This window comes from Chionomys nivalis, chromosome X (genome assembly GCF_950005125.1).
Source record: "Chionomys nivalis chromosome X, mChiNiv1.1, whole genome shotgun sequence".
NCBI lineage: Eukaryota > Metazoa > Chordata > Mammalia > Rodentia > Cricetidae > Chionomys > Chionomys nivalis.
The window spans coordinates 54,894,539-54,902,266 of record NC_080112.1 but is presented as its reverse complement, the minus strand read 5'-3'; the positions used below and the strand labels follow the sequence as shown (position 1 = coordinate 54,902,266).

At 39.3% G+C, this 7,728-nt stretch overlaps 1 non-coding gene across 1 annotated transcript; it reads right to left on the bottom strand.

Moving 5' to 3' along the window:
- Window positions 1–2,684: 2,684 nt before the first annotated feature.
- Window positions 2,685–2,791, bottom strand: LOC130868778 (U6 spliceosomal RNA). Its single transcript, XR_009056580.1, has one exon. It is a non-coding gene; the product is annotated as a U6 spliceosomal RNA (small nuclear RNA).
- Between the last annotated feature and the right edge of the window lie 4,937 nt (window positions 2,792–7,728).

Here is a 7,728-nt window from a genome sequence, read left to right as displayed (position 1 = left end):
TATCTATCTATCTATCTATCTATCTATCTATCTATCTATCTATCTATCTACCTATCTATCTATCTATCTATCTATCTATCTATCTATCTATCTATCATCTAGTTAACTAACAATCATCTATCTATCTTACATATGTTACTGTCTGGGTATGCAGGTGCCATGGTACACATGTTGAAATCAGAGGACAATGTACTGGAGTTGTTTCTGTCTTTCTACCAGGTGGGTTGCAGTTTGTTTTTCCTTGCTGAGTCCACATCATTGAGATTTTTAAACATCTTTGCAGATGACTCTAGGGTTGAGCTACTCAGCATCCCAGCATTTCAGAAACAGTGCTCTTTCCTTTTCTCCCTCTCAGGTTTATTTGTTTGTGTGGCAAGTTCTCCCTTTTGAGCCGAGACTAGTGTCTAAGTCATAACAATCTTCCTACTCCAGCTGCCTACATGCTGTAATTATAGGTATGATCCATCACTCCCAGCGGAAACAAGGATTTCAAATGGATCTTTGGTTTTACGAATCCTTTACCCACGGAAACACTATAGAAAATACAGAGAGTTTTTGCTTTAAGCAGTTCATACTGATATTTTTTTTACATTTTTATTCAGGCACTATATTATACGATATATTTTAATCATGCTTTTTCCCTGCTCCAATGCTCCCTAGATACTTCCCCCCTCACTACCCATCTGATTCAATGAACTTTCTTTCTCTATCTCTTTATAAACAGATATACAAATAAACATATGTCAAAAAATAACCACACAAAAAAAACAAATGAAAATATACTAGCAAAAGAATAAGAGATAAGAATGTTCAAAGAAAGCAATAAGATACAAATTTTTTAACAAAATAACCATTGATTTATTTTGTATTGTCCATCTACTCCCAGAATTCTTCAGTCTCATATTTTCTGCACCTTAGTCAGTTGTAGTATAGTAGTTTTTAAAAGATTAAATATAGCTGAAAATATAGTTCAGTGCTAGAAAATTTGCCTACCTTGTGCAATGTCATGGGTTCAACCCATAATACTGAAAAAAACTGAAACTAATATTTTAAAATGTTCATTTATTAATTAAAGATTTTCAATGATAGAGTCATTACATGATAATATTAATGGCATACAATTGATTACTTTCTCTCTCTCTCTCTCCTCTCTCTCTCTCTCTCTCTCACACACACACACACACACACACACACACACACAAGTTATCTGGATGTTGCTGGTACATGCCTATAATCCCAGCACTCAAGATACTGAAGCAGGAAGATCTTGAGTTCAAGGTCAGTCTGGAATGTATAGTAAGACTCTGCTTTAAAAAGAAACAAATATAAGCATTAGTGAGAAGAGTATTAGCATTAGTGAGGAGAGTATTAGCATAAGTGAAAAGAGTAGCACCAATCTGAATGGAGATAGCAGGTCTGGGCATGTCACTGAAAGCGGACTTTGCAACATGGTGGACCAACTAAAAAGTAGACTGTAAAATTTAGAGATGTCTTTTAGTTATTTGGCAAAGATGGTGAAGGAAACAGGAGAACAAAGGAAATAGTGTGATGATGTCCCTTGGGCAGAATCACACAGAAACAGAGTTACAAGACCTGATTAACAAAGTAGATGCTGATAGAAATGGCACAATAGACTTTCCTAAAATTTGACAATGGTGGCAAGAAAAATTAAGGCACAGAGAGTAAAAAGAGACTATAAAGCATTCTGTGTATTGATAAGGATGTCAAAGGCACATGATGACAGCACCTGATGACAAACCTTGGAGAGAAATTAACAGATGAAAGGACTGAAGAAATGATCTGGGAAGCAGATACCGATGGTAATACTCAAGAATACTGTTAAGGGGCTGGAGAGATGGCTCAGAGGTTAAGAGCATTGCCTGCTCTTCCAAAGGTCCTGAGTTCAATTCCCAGCAACCACATGGTGGCTCACAACCATCTGTAGTGGGGTCTGGTGCCCTCTTCTGGCCTGCAGGCATACACACAGACAGAATATTGTATACATAATAAATAAATAAATAAATATTTAAAAAAAAAGAATACTGTTAAGACCTTGTACAAATGATTATAGCAAAATAAAAAAATTACACAGAATGTGCTAAACCTCTTTTTTTGAGACAATGTTTCACTGGCTGTCCTGGAACTCACTGAGATCCTCCTACATTTGCCTCCAGATTGCTTGGACTTAATATAAGCCTCTCTCTCTCTCTCATGTGTGACTGTACATTCATGCATGTGTGTGTGAGAGAGAGGCAGAAAGAACAACATATATGTATCATAGCTTACATATGAAAATCAGAGACCAAGCCCAGGTTTCCTTCCACGTTGAGACAGGGTCTCTTGCTCAGCACTGCAAGCCTCAGGCTAGCTGATCCATGAGTCTCCAGGCAGTCTCCTGTCTCCTGTCTCCATTTCTCATGTGGTCGTAGAAGCACTGGGTGCCATACCTACCTTTTAAATGAGTTCTATGGATTTGAACTCAGGTCTTCACACTCCCACAGCAAGTGCTTTACTGAACTGAGAATTTCCCCAGCCCAGGATGGACTAAATTTCTTGTGTCAGATAGCTTATTTGCCTTTTATTTGCTTATAACTTATAAAATTTCTCCACATCTACCAAACAAGTATATGTATAGTACTGAATATTTCATCCTCTATAGTTTCTTTACTTACTTACTTTCTTTTTTTTTTATGGAACACTTCATAAATTTGCATGTCATCCTTGCGCAGGGGCCATGCTAATCTTCTCTGTATCGTTCCAGTTTTAATATACGTGCTGCTGAAGAGAGCACTTCTTTACTTTCTTATTGGTATTGTCATTAAACCTTATTCTAGACAACATGCACCACCCTCACTTGTACCATACTGCAGGCAGAGGCTGTTCATTTGTTACCCAGCCACCCAGAATTGAAATGATCACATAGAAACTATATTATTTGGACTATTGTTTGACTAATAGCTTAAGCCTATTTCTGGCTTACTCTTATATCCTAAACTAACCCATTTCTATTAATCTGTATATCGCCACATAGTTGCGGCTTACTGGCAAGGTTCCAGCACATCTGTCCCCAGCAGAGACTCCATGGCTTCTCCCTGACTCTGCCTACTCCCTCTCCCAGCATTCAGTTTAGTTTACCCACCTAGCTCTATTCTGCCCTATCATAGGCCAAAGTAGTTTATTCATTGACCAATGAAAACAGCACATATACATAAAGACTTCCCACACCACCATACCATCATCAGGAGCTCTACCCTACTTTTATGTGACATGTGACTTTTCATCCCCACCTCCTTCTCACTGCCTTTTTTTTTTTTTTTTTTTTTTTGGTTTTTCAAGACAGGGTTTCTCTGTGGTTTTGGAGCCTGTCCTGGAACTAGTTCTTGTAGACCAGGCTGGTCTCGAACTCACAGAGATCCGCCTGCCCCTGCCTCCCAAGTGCTGGGATTAAAGGCGTGCGCCTCCACCGCCCATCCTCTACTTCTTCTCTTGATGTCATATATACACAATGGATTTTTATTAAACCAGAAATAAAAATAAAATCATGAAACTTTCAAGAAAAAGCATGGTTCTGGAAAGGATACTATTAAATGAGGTGACTCAGACTCAGCAAGACAAAAATAGCATGTTCTCACTAATATGCAAATCCTAACTTTTAACCATAAGCATACATATAAATAAGGGAGTGTGAAGGTAGACTATATTTCTTTTAAAATCAGTTTTTAGGACTGATAGCATGCTATTGAAGTGTGGAGTTGTAACTCTTTCTGGGTTGTGTACAGTGTACAGTCAACAATATGTACATAAAAGCAGTAATATTGAAAAATGGGTACTCTGTTTTGTGTTCTCTTGGTACTCTACCAGAAACATTTGGGGGGGGGTAGTTTCAAGACAGGGTTTCTCAGTACAACAGTCCTGTTGTCCTGGAACTCACTTTGTAGACCAGGCTGGCCTTGAACTAACAGACAGCTGCCTGCCTCTGCTTCCTGAGTGCTGGGATTAAAGGTGTGCACCACCACCAACCAACAGAAACATTTTTATTGTTATTTTTTTTAAAACATTGTTTAAACACTCAAAGAAAATCTGCTTATGGCACAATTTGTCTCACATATATTCCAGGTGTGTATTTGCTTTTCAACTAAAATTTTTCAATAGAAAAAGGAGAGTGGCATTGTTTTCTGTTTTTAGTTTATATTGAACACCTAAATTCTGGCTTATTTTAAGTAGATAAATTCTGTATTTAATCTTTTTGGATATGCTGGTGATAGAATTTTGCTTCAGGGAATTATAACTTTTTAGTTCCTTTTCATGTTCATGGGGTAGGGAGTACAAACTGTATATGTGCAGAGGTTAGAAGATAACTTGAAGGAGCTGGTTCTCTATTTCTTCAGTGTCACTCCCAGGACCTGAACTGAAGTCTTAAGGCATGGCAACAGTACATTTACCCCACAAGTCATCTCACTTGGGTTTTGTTTTCTTTCATGATTTGTGTTGTTTTATTTTTGGTTGGTTGGTTGGTTAGATTGGTTTTTTTTTGTTTGTTTGTTTGTTTTGTTTTTTGTTTTTTGCTTGCTTGGTTTTTGGTTTTTCGAGACAGGGTTTCTCTGTAGTTTTGGAGCCTGTCCTAGAACTAGCTCTTGTAGACCAGGCTGACCTCAAACTCACAGAGATCCGCCTGCCTCTGCCTCTGGAGTGCTAGGATTAAAGGCGTGCACTGCCACCACCACCTTGCTTTTGTTTGTTTTTTAAAACAAGATTTTATTGTGTAGCCCAGGTTGACCTGATACTCACTGTGTAGCCAAGGATAACATAGAACTCATGATACACTTGCTTCATCCTTTCAAATGCTAGGTTACAGACATGTGTCAACATACCTGGCTAGATATGATATTTTAGTTGAAATCTTCAAGTTAAACTTTATAAAGAAAATCCAGGGACTGGAGAGAGATTGCTCAAGGTTTAAGAGTGTTTACTGTTCTTGCCAAAGATCTAGATTCAGTCCCTAGCACCCACAAGGTGACTCACAACTATGTGTTACTCTAGTTCTAGAGGCATCCTTCTTCTGGTCTCTGAGAGCACCAGGTATGCATGTGGTGCACATCATTACATACGCTCATACCCATAAAGGAAAATAATGTTTTAAAAAATGAAATCAAGAGAGGTAGAGCCATTCTTCTTGGAGGACATAGCCACTGGTAGATTCCCCATGCCCTGTTGGATAACTCCACACCTGTGTGTGTAAGGAATGCACTAGTTGGACACAAAGGCCTACTGCAGACAAAAAAGAATGAAGTTGGAGAGAAGGAGGGAACAGTGTGATGATTTGGAGAGAGACAATGATGGATAGACATGATGGTGGTTTGAATAAGAATGTGCCCTATAGGTTCATGCATTTGAATGCTTAGTTATTGGGAATGGCACTACTTGGGAGGGATAGGAAGGGGTGGCCTGGGGGTGAGCTTTGAAGTTTCAGAAGCTCAAGCCAGACTCAGTGTTAGTATCTCCCTGCTGGCTGCAGATTCAGATATAGAACTTTCTGCTAGCTCTCCAGCACCATGTCTACCATGTTCCCCACAATGTGATAATAGACTAAACCTCTGAAATCATAAGCCAGCCCCCAATTAAATACTTTCCTTTATAAGGCTTTCTGTGGTCATGGTGTCTCTTCATGGCAATAGAACACTAAGACAGATATGATCAAAATACAGTATATAAATGTATGACATTTTCAAAGAAGAATAAATAAAGACATTACTTCTAAAAAAAGTAAAAGACAACTTGTGAGATAGCTCATCAGGTAAAACCCTTGCCACACAAATCTGAAAAGCTGAGTTTTATCCCCAGAACCAACATAAAGGTAGAGGAGGACTGATTCCACAAGTTTATTCTCTAACCTTACATACACCCACAGACACATCATACAACACCCACAGATGCATCATACAACACTCACAGATGCATCATACAATAACCACAGACACATCATACGTCACCCACAGACACATCATACAGAAAAGGTAAATAAGAGGAAAAAAACAGAAGAAGAGGCACACTCCACACCTTTCATCCCAGGGATAAAAGGAGGCAGGTGTATTTGTGAGTTCAAGGCCAGTCTGGTCTACATAGTGATATCCAGGGCAGCTAGAGCTACATCGTGAGACCCTGTCTATAAGCAAACAAACAAACAATTATGGAATAGTTCTCCAAAATTTTAATTTTCATTTGAAAACTTGAATTTTTCTGCTGACAACATTAACTAACTATTATCCTGGAAAATGGCAGGTGTCTTGTATTCTTTTATATATATATATATATTTATTTATTACGTATACAATGTTCTGTCTGTGTGTATGCCTGCAGGTCAGAAGAGGGCACCAGACCTCATTACAGATGGTTGTGAGCCACCATGTGGTTGCTGGGAATTGAACTCAGGACCTTTGGAAGAGCAGGCAATGCTCTTAACCGCTGAACCATCTCCCCAGCCCTTGCATTCATTTTCAAGAAAATATCTGCCATATTTTTCCAAGTTTGCAAAATTAAAATCTGTCAGTTGTTCTTTCGGGAAAAATTCTTTTCATGAGAAAGCTACTAGATGAACTATCAACTCAATCACTCCAATAACTTTCCTGGAGGCATCTCATGTGCTTTCCTTACACAGCAGGAACCATTTCATGTATATATCACATTTCATCACGTAGAATCCCTTTTGTACAAGTATATACAAGGGTCAGTGTTTGATAAAATTAATATCTGCTGTTTTATCAAGGACATGCTTAAATGTTTGACTTTCCTGTGAGAGTAGAGTTGTAAAGAGTATAACAACTGTGTTACTGTTTGCTAGCATTGCCTTGGTATCATAGCCAGAAGTATTCCTATTGTTTTTGTGCCCTAAATGCAAAAGTAAAAACACTGGTATACACCCATAATTCCACCACTTTTGGAGGAAGAAGCAAGAGAGTCAGGAGTTCAGGGCCAGCCTCCTCAGCTACATGGTACTATTATGCAAATTGCTTTTACCTCATGGACCCTATGGATGTTCATTTGGTCTGATAGTTGGAGAATAGCTACAATAAATAAGTCCAGCAGCACTAGCAGATGGCAAATTTGTATGTGCACTTACCTGTTTATTGCTGAGATTGGATGGGTTATTTCTCTACTGTCTGAAGTTTCATAGGAAAACTCACAAGGTATATGTTAGAATTCAGGCATTATGCTGGCTCCTGTCACCTGGCAGCACACACCCAGGCAGAACTCTGGCCAGCTCAGGGTCCTATGCCTGCTAAGTCACAACTATGCATGCAAGTGCAAATGGTTCCCTTAAGAGGCAAGCTCTGCCCATCCCCCCCTCTCTTTTCCCAGTGCTCTTCTGAAGAGGCAGGCTGGTCCTTTCCTCTTCTTCCTCTTTCTCTCTGTGTCTCTCTTTCTCTCGTTTCTCCCCACTCCCTTTATCTCAATAAAACTCCCACATGAGCTCTGCCTGGATAGCATGTCTGCCTCTCACCTGCCTTGGGCTCTCACCCACTGTGTGGCTTCTTGGCCCACCAAGGTCTCTCGTGCAAAAAGTGAGTTGAAGCTCAAAAGAGTTATGAGTATTGGTGCTGAAGATGTATTTCAGTTGGTGCAGAGCTTATCTAGTATGCAAGAAGCTCTGGGCATGACTCCTTAGTACTGGAAAAGCTGGGTGTAGCACACACTTGTAATCCCAAGATTCAGGCGGTAGATGCAGTAAGA